General features: G+C 47.0%; 1 protein-coding gene across 5 annotated transcripts in view; it reads right to left on the bottom strand.

The window, feature by feature from the left end:
• The window catches only part of GPR20 (G protein-coupled receptor 20), a 141492-nt gene that overhangs the window by 43704 nt on the left and 85322 nt on the right, over nt 1–12466 (bottom strand). The window contains exon 1 of one of the 5 annotated variants that reach the window (XM_063921199.1): nt 4651–4861. The exons of 3 other annotated variants lie outside the window; for them this stretch is intronic. The gene's annotated coding sequence lies outside the window, so the exon portion shown is untranslated. Of the gene's footprint in view, nt 1–4612; nt 4862–12466 lie in introns of those variants that run through there. One more of the 5 variants, XM_063921200.1, reaches the window with a different exon arrangement.

A 12466-nucleotide genomic window follows, 5' to 3' on the forward strand; every position in this document is an offset into this window, starting at 1 on the left:
TTTAGTGAGGTGCACCGGACATTTTTCGGGTTTTGTGTTTTGGTTTTGGATTCGGTTCCGCGGCCGTGTTTTGGATTCGGACGCGTTTTGGCAAAACCTCACCGAAATTTTTTTGTCGGATTCGGGTGTGTTTTGGATTCGGGTGTTTTTTACAAAAAACCCTAAAAAACAGCTTAAATCATAGAATTTAGGGGTCATTTTGAATTTTGATCCCATAGTTTTATTAACCTCAATAACCATAATTTCCACTCATTTCCAGTCTATTTTGAACACCTCACACCTCACAATATTATTTTAAGTCCTAAAATTTGCACCGAGGTCGCTGGATGGCTAAGCTAAGCGACACAAGTGGCCGACACAAACACCTGGCCCATCTAGGAGTGGCACTGCAGTGTCAGGCAGGATGGCACTTCAAAAAAATAGTCCCCAAACAGCACATGATGCAAAGAAAAAAAGAGGCGCACCAAGGTCGCTGTGTGACTAAGCTAAGCGACACAAGTGGCCGACACAAACACCTGGCCCATCTAGGAGTGGAACTGCAGTGTCAGGCAGGATGGCACTTCAAAAAAATAGTCCCCAAACAGCACATGATGCAAAGAAAAAAAGAGGCGCACCAAGGTCGCTGTGTGACTAAGCTAAGCGACACAAGTGGCCGACACAAACACCTGGCCCATCTAGGAGTGGCACTGCAGTGTCAGGCAGGATGGCACTTCAAAAAAATAGTCCCCAAACAGCACATGATGCAAAGAAAAAAAGAGGCGCACCAAGGTCGCTGTGTGACTAAGCTAAGCGACACAAGTGGCCGACATAAACACCTGGCCCATCTAGGAGTGGAACTGCAGTGTCAGGCAGGATGGCACTTCAAAAAAATAGTCCCCAAACAGCACATGATGCAAAGAAAAAAAGAGGCGCACCAAGGTCGCTGTGTGACTAAGCTAAGCGACACAAGTGGCCGACACAAACACCTGGCCCATCTAGGAGTGGCACTGCAGTGTCAGGCAGGATGGCACTTAAAAAAAATAGTCCCCAAACAGCACATGATGCAAAGAAAAAAAGAGGCGCACCAAGGTCGCTGTGTGACTAAGCTAAGCGACACAAGTGGCCGACACAAACACCTGGCCCATCTAGGAGTGGCACTGCAGTGTCAGGCAGGATGGCACTTCAAAAAAATAGTCCCCAAACAGCACATGATGCAAAGAAAAAAAGAGGCGCACCAAGGTCGCTGTGTGACTAAGCTAAGCGACACAAGTAGCCGACACAAACACCTGGCCCATCTAGGAGTGGCACTGCAGTGTCAGGCAGGATGGCACTTCAAAAAAATAGTCCCCAAACAGCACATGATGCAAAGAAAAAAAGAGGCGCACCAAGGTCGCTGTGTGACTAAGCTAAGCGACACAAGTGGCCGACATAAACACCTGGCCCATCTAGGAGTGGCACTGCAGTGTCAGGCAGGATGGCACTTCAAAAAAATAGTCCCCAAACAGCACACGATGCAAAGAAAAAAAGAGGCGCACCAAGGTCGCTGTATGACTAAGCTAAGCGACACAAGTGGCCGACACAAACACCTGGCCCATCTAGGAGTGGCACTGCAGTGTCAGGCAGGATGGCACTTAAAAAAAATAGTCCCCAAACAGCACATGATGCAAAGAAAAAAAGAGGCGCACCAAGGTCGCTGTGTGACTAAGCTAAGCGACACAAGTGGCCGACACAAACACCTGGCCCATCTAGGAGTGGCACTGCAGTGTCAGGCAGGATAGCACTTCAAAAAAATAGTCCCCAAACAGCACATGATGCAAAGAAAAAAAGAGGCGCACCAAGGTCGCTGTGTGACTAAGCTAAGCGACACAAGTGGCCGACACAAACACCTGGCCCATCTAGGAGTGGCACTGCAGTGTCAGGCAGGATGGCACTTCAAAAAAATAGTCCCCAAACAGCACATGATGCAAAAAAAAAAAAGAGGTGCACCAAGGTCGCTGTGTGACTAAGCTAAGCGACACAAGTGGCCGACACAAACTCCTGGCCCATCTAGGAGTGGCACTGCAATGTCAGGCAGGATGGCACTTCAAAAAAATAGTCCCCAAACAGCACATGATGCAAAGAAAAAAAGAGGCGCACCACAGGTATAGAATGTAGATGGATAGTATACTTAATGACGACACAGAGGTAAGTACAGCAGTGGCCTTCCGTACTGCTATATATAGTATACTGGTGGTCACTGTGTCAGCAAACTGCAAAACTAAAATGCACCACAGGTATAGAATGTAGATGGATAGTATACTTAATGAATGACGACACAGAGGTAGGTACAGCAGTGGCCTTCCGTACTGCTATATATAGTATACTGGTGGTCACTGTGTCAGCAAACTGCAAAACTAAAATGCACCACAGGTATAGAATGTAGATGGATAGTATACTTAATGAATGACGACACAGAGGTAGGTACAGCAGTGGCCTTCCGTACCGTACTGCTATATATACTGGTGGTCACTGTGTCAGCAAACTGCAAAACTAAAATGCACCACAGGTATAGAATGTAGATGGATAGTATACTTAATGAATGACGACACAGAGGTAGGTACAGCAGTGGCCTTCCGTACTGCTATATATAGTATACTGGTGGTCACTGTGTCAGCAAACTGCAAAACTAAAATGCACCACAGGTATAGAATGTAGATGGATAGTATACTTAATGACGACACAGAGGTAGGTACAGCAGTGTCCTTCCGTACTGCTATATATAGTATACTGGTGGTCACTGTGTCAGCAAACTGCAAAACTAAAATGCACCACAGGTATAGAATGTAGATGGATAGTATACTTAATGAATGATGACACAGAGGTAGGTACAGCAGTGGCCTTCCGTACTGCTATATATAGTATACTGGTGGTCACTGTGTCAGGAAACTGCAAAACTAAAATGCACCACAGGTATAGAATGTAGATGGATAGTATACTTAATGACGACACAGAGGTAGGTACAGCAGTGGCCTTCCGTACTGCTATATATAGTATACTGGTGGTCACTGTGTCAGCAAACTGCAAAACTAAAATGCACCACAGGTATAGAATGTAGATGGATAGTATACTTAATGAATGACGACACAGAGGTAGGTACAGCAGTGGCCTTCCGTACTGCTATATATAGTATACTGGTGGTCACTGTGTCAGCAAACTGCAAAACTAAAATGCACCACAGGTATAGAATGTAGATGGATAGTATACTTAATGACGACACAGAGGTAGGTACAGCAGTGGCCTACTGTACCGTAATGCTATATATTATATACTGGTGGTCACTGGTCAGCAAAACTCTGCACTGTACTCCTCCTATACAGTGGCGTAAGTTCGTCCCAGTCGCCCGGAGGCATGATACATTTTGGTGCCCCCCTACACATACACACACATACCATATGTAGCTATCCCGCACCCAGGGTGAACAGTAGAAGGGTGCTCAGGTACCTTTCCCAATAGTAATATAGATACACATAGAAAGTGGACGCATTCCAAGTCAGTCATTACAATAAAACAGACACCAGCATACCATTATAGTACACCTACAGTGCTCCCTCACCCACCAGGTCTCCATGGAGATGCTTTGGCGCAGCGGTGTGCCAATATAATTAGTGTTCACTGTAGTATTTTTTTTTTAGGGCAGGGTGCTGATCACGGGGAGGGCACATTTTTCATTCGTGAGGGTAAATTTTTAAGTTAAATGGGCAAACTTAGGTACATACTATAATGCTTGGTGCTCCCATTCCTATGGGCAAAACATGGACAGTGCGCACCGAAGGTGCGCAGCAAAAATCTAGGGGCGTTGTTTCGTGGGGAAGGGGCGTGGCCACATAATAGTGTCAATTCACATTACACCACACGGTAGTGCCCCTAATACACATTGCACCAGTTAGAACCTCCTATACACACTGCGCCAGGTAGAGGCTAGAGCACGTTATACATATTGCGCCAGATAGAGCACATTATACACATTGCGCCAGATAGAGCACATTATACACATTGCGCCAGATAGAGCACATTATACACATTGCGCCAGATAGAGCACATTATACACATTGCGCCAGATAGAGCACATTATACACATTGCGTCAGGTAGGGAGCACTGAGGCACATTGCACCAGGTAGAGAGCACTGAGGCACACTGCACCAGGTAGAGAGCACTGAGGCACACTGCACCAGGTAGAGAGCACTGAGGCACACTGCACCAGGTAGAGAGCACTGAGGCACACTGCACCAGGTAGAGAGCACTGAGGCACACTGCACCAGGTAGAGAGCACTGAGGCACACTGCACCAGGTAGAGAGCACTGAGGCACACTGCACCAGGTAGGGAGCACTGAGGCACACTGCACCAGGTAGGGAGCACTCAGGCACACTGCACCAGGTAGGGAGCACTCAGGCACACTGCACCAGGTAGGGAGCACTAATGGCACACTGCACCAGGTAGGGAGCACTAATGGCACACTGCACCAGGTAGGGAGCACTGAGGCACACTGCACCAGGTAGAGCACTGAGGCACACTGCACCAGGTAGAGAGCACTGAGGCACACTGCACCAGGTAGAAAGCACTGAGATTAATGTTTACAGCTGCAAAATACTTACAAGGTTAATTTAGCCCAGGGGGACTCTCATGTACGTACCGGGTCCGGCGGCGCACGGCTGGATCCGGCGACGTGGCGGGGTCCGGCAGGCAGCAAACGGCGGGGCGGCAGGGCGCACAAAAACGGGCAGGGCGGGATTCAGCTGTCTAAAAAAGGGGCAGACACCTAGCGTGAACACTAGATATATATTAAAAAAAAGACAAACGCCTCATTCACTTAAACACACGTCTCACTTAAACACACACGCCTCTCACTTACATACACTTCTCACTTACACACACCTCTCACACACGTGCCTCTCACTTACACACACCTCTCACATACACATGCCTCTCACATACACATGCCTCTCACTTACATACACATGCCTCTCACTTATAGGCCCTACACACATAGCGATTTCACTGCACGATATGAACGATCTTGTTCATTAATGAACGAGATATCGTTCATATCGTGCAGTGTGGAGTCCCCAGCGATGAACGATGCGTGGCCCCGCGCTCGTTCATCGCTGGGGCCATGTCGGCTGTGCATGCCGGCCAATATGGACGAGATCGTCCATATTTGCCTGCAAGTCTACGGAGCCGGGTGACGGGGGGAGTGAAGAAACTTCACTCCCCCCTTCACTGCCCCCCCCGCCGCTGGGTCGCTCGTCGGCCGTCGGGCACCTCGGCGGCGCATCGCCGAGTGTGTAGGGCCCCTTACATACACATGCCTCTCACACACACACACATGCCTCTCACTTACATACACATGCCTCCCACTTACATACACATGCCTTTCACACACACACACACACACACACACACACACATGCCTCTAACTTACATACACATGCCTCCCACTTACATACACATACATGCCTCTCACACACATGCCACTCTCACACACATCACACACACACATGCCTCTTTTACTTGAATGTACAACTTTCCTTAAAAACACACACACCTCACTTAAAAACAAGCACACACAAAACACAGTACTTCCCCCCAAATACACCTCTCCCCCACCCCCCACACAGTGCCTACCTTTGGCTATCATCCAGAGCATGGAGGAGCAGAGAGTTCTGAGCTTCCCTCGGCTGGCTTACTAAGGGCCCGGGAGGAGCTGTGCTCTGGAGCTCCCCCTAGCTGCAGCCAGTGCCATCTCTCTCTACAGGAGGCAGCTTCCGTGTCATTGACACAGCTCCTCCATCTGCAATAGCAGCGCAGTCCTCAGGCTGCGTGAGACAGTGGAGGAGATGCGCCCCCTTGTGGCCAGGAGCCCGGCGGCAGCCGACTCCACTGCCTCCCACAGTTCCGCCCCTGCTCCTATATAATATTATACTGGTGGTCCCCAGTCCCCACAATAAAGCAGCACACTGAGCACAGATATGGAGTGTTTTTCAGGCAGACAACGTATACTGGTGGTCACTGTCAGCAAAACTCTGCACTGTACTCCTGCTATATAATACAGCTGCTCCCCAGGGGAAAACATAAAAACAGCTAAAATCACAGAATTTGGGGGTATTTTTGCTCCTACGGTATTAGTAACCTCAATAACATTCATTTCCACTCATTTCCAGACTATTCTGAACACCTCACACCTCACAATATTGTTTTTAGGCCAAAAGGTTGCACCGAGGTTGCTGTATGTCTAAGCTAAGCGACACAAGTGTGCGGCATAAACACCTGGCCCATCTAGGAGTGGCACTGCAGTCCCACTGCACTAATGGCGGATACCGGATGCACATCTAAAACCAGCATAGTTGTCATGGCCTCAGTAATCCGCTTTGCAACAGGGTATATATATATATATATATATATATACGGCAGTATCACTGGAATTATATGGCAGTACCATCGGACATATACGGCAGGATCACTAGAATTATACGGCAGGATCACTGGACTTATATGGCAGGATCACTGGATTTATATGGCAGTATCAATGGACATATACGGCAGGATCACTCGACTTATACGCCAGAACCACTGGAATTGTACGGCAGGATCACTGGATTTATACGGCAGTACCGCTGGACATATACAGGAGTACCGCTGGACATATACGGCAGTATCAATGGACATATACAGCAGTATCACTGGACATATACGACAGTATCACTGGACTGGACATATATGCCAGTACCACTGCAATTATACGGCAGGATCACTGGACTTATTCGGCAGGATCACTGGATTTATACGGCAGTACCGCTGGACATATACGGCAGTATCAATGGACATATACGACAGTATCACTGGACTGGACATATACGCCAGTACCACTGCAATTATACGGCAGGATCACTGGACTTATACGGCAGTACCGCTGGACATATACGGCAGTATCAATGGACATATACGGCAGTACCACTGGACATATACGGCAGTACCACTGGACATATACGGCAGTATCACTGGACATATACGGCAATATCACTGGACATATACGGCAGTACCACTGGACATATACGGCAGTATCACTGGACATATACGGCAGTACCACTGGACATATACGGCAGTACCACTGGACATATACGGCAGTATCACTGGACATATACGGCAGTACCACTGGACATATACGGCAGTACCACTGGACATATACGGCAGGATCACTGGACTTATACGGCAGTATCACTGGACTTATACGGCAGTACCACTGGACTTATACGGCAGGATCACTGGACTTATACGGCAGGATCACTGGACTTATACGGCAGTACCACTGGACATATACGGCAGCACAGGGACACCACCACTGGACTGATGCAGCACAACACAGCACCACTGCAATGGACTGGACTTATACAGCAGCACTGGACATATGGCAGCAAAGGACACCACCACTGAGACTGGACTGATGCAGCACAAGACATGGACACTGAGGACACTGAGGACGGAGACACGTCCTCTCTCTACACTCTCCAATGCCGGAGTGAAAATGGCGGGGACGCGCGGCTCCTTACATGGAATCCAAACCCCGCAAGAATCCGACAGTGGGATGATGACGTTTTGCCTCGTTCTGATTTCCGAGTCAGGCGGGAAAAACCTGGCCTGACTCAGATCCGGGCTCGTGATGTGAAGTCCGGTAGGGTTCGGTTCTCTGAGAACCGAACCCGCTCATCTCTAATTGTAATAACAAAAGCTATATTATACATTTCTTTTTCTTTTTTTTTTTCATGTGGGGGCCAATTTGCTTTACAGTTTCCTGTGAGGACCAATGTGTTTTGCTTTTGTCTTGTGCAATACTTGCATCTGAGTTGTACTGCGCATGCATGCGCCGTGATGATGTTCGTACAGAGTTGCAGTACAGGGTCAGACACATGCACCAAGAAGTGTATTAGAAATGTGTTGGGCGTTCCTGGTTACAGAGGGTTGTGTAATCAGACACAGATATAACGTCGTATGGGCGTGTAGGTGAAGGTGGTCACATATACAGATATTTATTTGCTCACACTGGAGGCCCTACACAGATGGGGTATCCGGTCTATAGATCTACACTAAAAAGGTCAATAGGTCAACCGCTGATGGTCGACATGCATTAGGTCTACAGGGTCAAAAGGTCATCATGTAAAAGGTAGACAGTTCAAAAGGTCAACACTTTTTTTTTTCATCCCCCCCCCCCCCAAAAAAAAAAATCTTTCATACTTGTTGACGATTAGTGGTCGACCTATGGACTGTAGACTTTTTTAGTGTAGATCTAAAAATCCACATCCCTCAGATGAATGTTTTGCACCTAGCGTAGGGCTGGTGAAAGTTACAATGGTGCGATGGATGCCAGCGTCTAAAGAGGCAGTAAGCATGATTGCAGCATCTGTACACACTGACAGTGAGCATCTCAGTCCTTGCATCATTCCATGACAGGCAGCACGAATAAAGAACATATAGAACTCATACTTACTGACCTTTTCAGTTTTTAGTTTTCTCTTTCCGGGGAGAAGCATGTGGGTGATGATGGGGGTGGGACTAGTTGCATCATTAGGCCTCACCCCCTCACTGGTGAAATGGCACAAACTACTCATATTTGAATAGGGGCTGTGGTCAGGGCCGGACTACCCATCTGGCACTTCTGGCAAATTCCAGAAGGGCCAATGGGCTGGTGGGCCGGTCCGATCATGCAGGGAGCCAGGAAGGCCATGTGCAGCGCAGCTTCCGGCTCTCTGTTCGTCGTCGCCCCCCGCTCGAAGTGTCCATATGTCAGAAATACGGGGGCGTGCTGCGAGTCTATGTCCCCCTGACTCGCGGCACGCCCCTATGAGTAGTGTCTGCGCACCCCCTCTCACGTGCACACGCATGCCAGGGCAATATTTCAGGCCCCGGTCCGTCCCTGGTTGTGGCTAAATTGACATGATTATCAATTAAGTGGGCGGGATGCGGCAAAGGTGCCCACTCTTATGGGGTTGTGGGGGACTGCCCGAAAAATTGGGTACATGTTAATGATTTTTCAAGTACAGCAAGCCGCTTTGCATTGGGGTCACATTTTTGCCATGGGATTAAGAAGAATAAAAACATCCCTCTGTCTCCACTGCCAAAGTTTTGCTATTAGGGCATGCTAAAACAGTGGCAGGGCTTGCTGGGATGTGCAGTTCCCCAGCAGCTGGGGCGCTGCATTTTGAATACCCCTGATCTACACAATATATAATGAACAGACACTTAGCAGCAGAAACTACTTAAACTCACAATGAAACAAGTGGATGCAATTATTTTGCATTTAGAAACCAGACAGACACTTAACGGATCCAGGGACATGAACCTAAAAATATTGCTATGATAAACCCTGCGGAGACACAAGCAGACAAGGGCACTCAGATCTACATAACATGCAGTGGTGGTGGGGGGTTATAATGCGCGGCTTTGCAAAACTGACGCATTTTGCCGATTTTTCCAGCGGTTTTAAAGCAGAATTACTAAAAGTAAAACCATCCAAAAATAATAATAACATTTTTTATTTTTTTAATACTAATGTCCCCATTATTTTAGCTAAAAACCACCATATTTACCAACCTCCACTAAAAGGAAATGGCTGTGACCGGCGAGATTGATGTATGATTTTATTAAGAGATCCATGTAATTTATACTAAGATGGCGGTATTGAGGACAAAATAAATACATTTGACAATCACCCTCCAAATTACGGAATAGTAAATCCTGATGTTTGTACAGTAGTTGTCAATCGCCGGTGATTTGCAGTAATGTGTGGTCATTTCAAACCGTCACACCTCATAACTTGGGACAAGTGGATGATGTGGGACACGTATGTAGAGGTGTAATGATGTAGGACAGGTACGTAGGGGTGTAAATGATGTGAGGACAGGTATGGTGAGGTGTAATGATGTAGGACAGGTATGCAGAGGTGTAATGATGGGGGACAGGTATGTAGAGATGTTATGATGTGAGAGGTATGTAGAGGTGTAATGATGTGGGACCGGTATGTAGAGGTGTAATGATGGGGGACAGGTATGTAGAGGTGTAATGATGTGAGAGGTATGTAGAGGTGTAATGATGTGGGACAGGTATGGTGAGGTGTAATGATGTAGGACAGGTATGCAGAGGTGTAATGATGGGGGACAGGTATGTAGAGATGTAATGATGTGAGAGGTATGTAGAGGTGTAATGATGTGGGACCGGTATGTAGAGGTGTAATGATGGGGGACAGGTATGTAGAGGTGTAATGATGTGGGACAGGTATGTGGATGTGTAATGATGGGGGACAGGTATAAAGAGGTGTAATAATGTGGGACAGGTATGTAGAGGTGTAATGATGTAGGGCAGGTATGTAGAGGTGTAATGATGTAGGACAGGTATGTAGAGGTGTAAATGATGTGGGATAGGTATGTAGAGGTGTAATGATGTGGGACAGGTATGTAGAGGTGTAATGATGTGGGACAGGTATGTAGAGGTGTAATGATGTGGGACAGGTATGTAGAGGTGTAATGATGTGAGACAGGTATGTAGACATGTAATGATGTGGGACAGCCAGGTAGAGGTGTAAATGATGTAGGACAGGTATGTAGAGGTATAATAATGGGGTACAGGTATGTAGAGGTGTAATGATGGGGTACAGGTATGTAGAGGTGTAATGATGTGAGACAGGTATGTAGAGGTGTAATGATGGGGGACAGGTATGTAAAGGTGTAATGATGTGAGAGGTATGTAGAGGTGTAATGATGGGGGACAGGTATGTAGAGGTGTTATGATAAGGGACAGGTATGTGGATGTGTAATGATGGGGGACAGGTATGTAGAGGTGTAATGATGTGGGACAGGTATGGTGAGGTGTAATGATGTGGGACAGGTATGTAGAGGTGTAATGATGTAGGACAGGTATGTGGAGGTGTAAATGATGTGGGACAGGTATGTAGAGGTGTAATGATGTGAGAGTTATGTAGAGGTGTAATGAGGTGGGACAGGTATGTAGAAGTGTAATGATGTGGGACAGGTATGTAGAGGTGTAATGAGGTGGGACAGGTATGTAGAGGTGTAATGATGTGGGACAGGTATGTATAGGTGTAATGAAGTGGGACAGGTATGTACCGGTGTAATGATGTTGGACAGGTATGTGGAGGTGTAATGATGTGGGACAGGTATGTACAGGTGTAATGATGTGGGACAGGTATGGTGAGGTGTAATGATGTGGGACAGGTATGTAGAGGTGTAATGATGTGGGACAGGTATGGTGAGGTGTAATGATGTGGGACAGGTATGTAGAGGTGTAATGATGTGGGACAGGTATGTAGAGGTGTAATGATGTGGGACAGGTATGTAGAGGTGTAATGATGTGGGACAGGTATGATGAGGTGTAATGATGTGGGACAGGTATGGTGAGGTGTAATGATGTGGGACAGGTATGGTGAGGTGTAATGATGTGGGACAGGTATGTAGAGGTGTAATGATGTGGGACAGGTATGTAGAGGTGTAATGATGTGGGACAGGTATATATAGGTGTAATGAAGTGGGACAGGTATGGTGAGGTGTAATGATGTGGGACAGGTATGGTGAGGTGTAATGATGTGTGACAGGTATGTAGAGGTGTAAATGATGTGGAACAGGTATGTAGAGGTGTAATGATGTGGGACAGGTATGTAGAGGTGTATTGAGGTGGGACAGGTATGTAGAAATGTAATGATGTGGGACAGGTATGTATAGGTGTGCTGAAGTGGGACAGGTATGTACAGGTGTAATGATGTTGGACAGGTATGTGGAGGTGTAATGATGTGGGACAGGTATGTACAGGTGTAATGATGTGGGACAGGTATGGTGAGGTGTAATGATGTGTGACAGGTATGGTGAGGGGTAATGATGTGGGACAGGTATGTAGAGGTGTAATGATGGGGACAGGTATGGTGAGGTGTAATGATGTGGGACAGGTATGTAGAGGTGTAATGATGTGGGACAGGTATGTATAGGTGTAATGAAGTGGGACAGGTATGTAGAGGTGTAATGATGTGGGACAGGTATGTAGAGATGTAATGATGGGGGACAGGTATGGTGAGGTGTAATGATGTGGGACAGCTATGTAGAGGTGTAATGATGTGGGACAGGTATGGTGAGGTGTAATAATTGGGGACAGGTACGTAGAGGTGTAATAATTGGGGACAGGTATGTAGAGGTGTAATGATGGGGGACAGGTATGTAGAGGAGTAATAATGGGGGACAAGTATGTAGAGGTGTAATGATGGGGGACAGGTATGTAGAGGTGTAATGATGTGAGACAGGTATGTAGAGGTATAATGATGTAGGACAGGTATATAGAGGTGTAATGATGTGAGACAGGTATGTACATGTGTAATGATGTGGGACAGGTATGTAGTGGTGTAATGATGGCGGACAGGTATGTAGATGTGTAATGATGTGGGACAGGTATGTAGA

Source organism: Pseudophryne corroboree, chromosome 5 (assembly GCF_028390025.1).
Source record: "Pseudophryne corroboree isolate aPseCor3 chromosome 5, aPseCor3.hap2, whole genome shotgun sequence".
NCBI lineage: Eukaryota > Metazoa > Chordata > Amphibia > Anura > Myobatrachidae > Pseudophryne > Pseudophryne corroboree.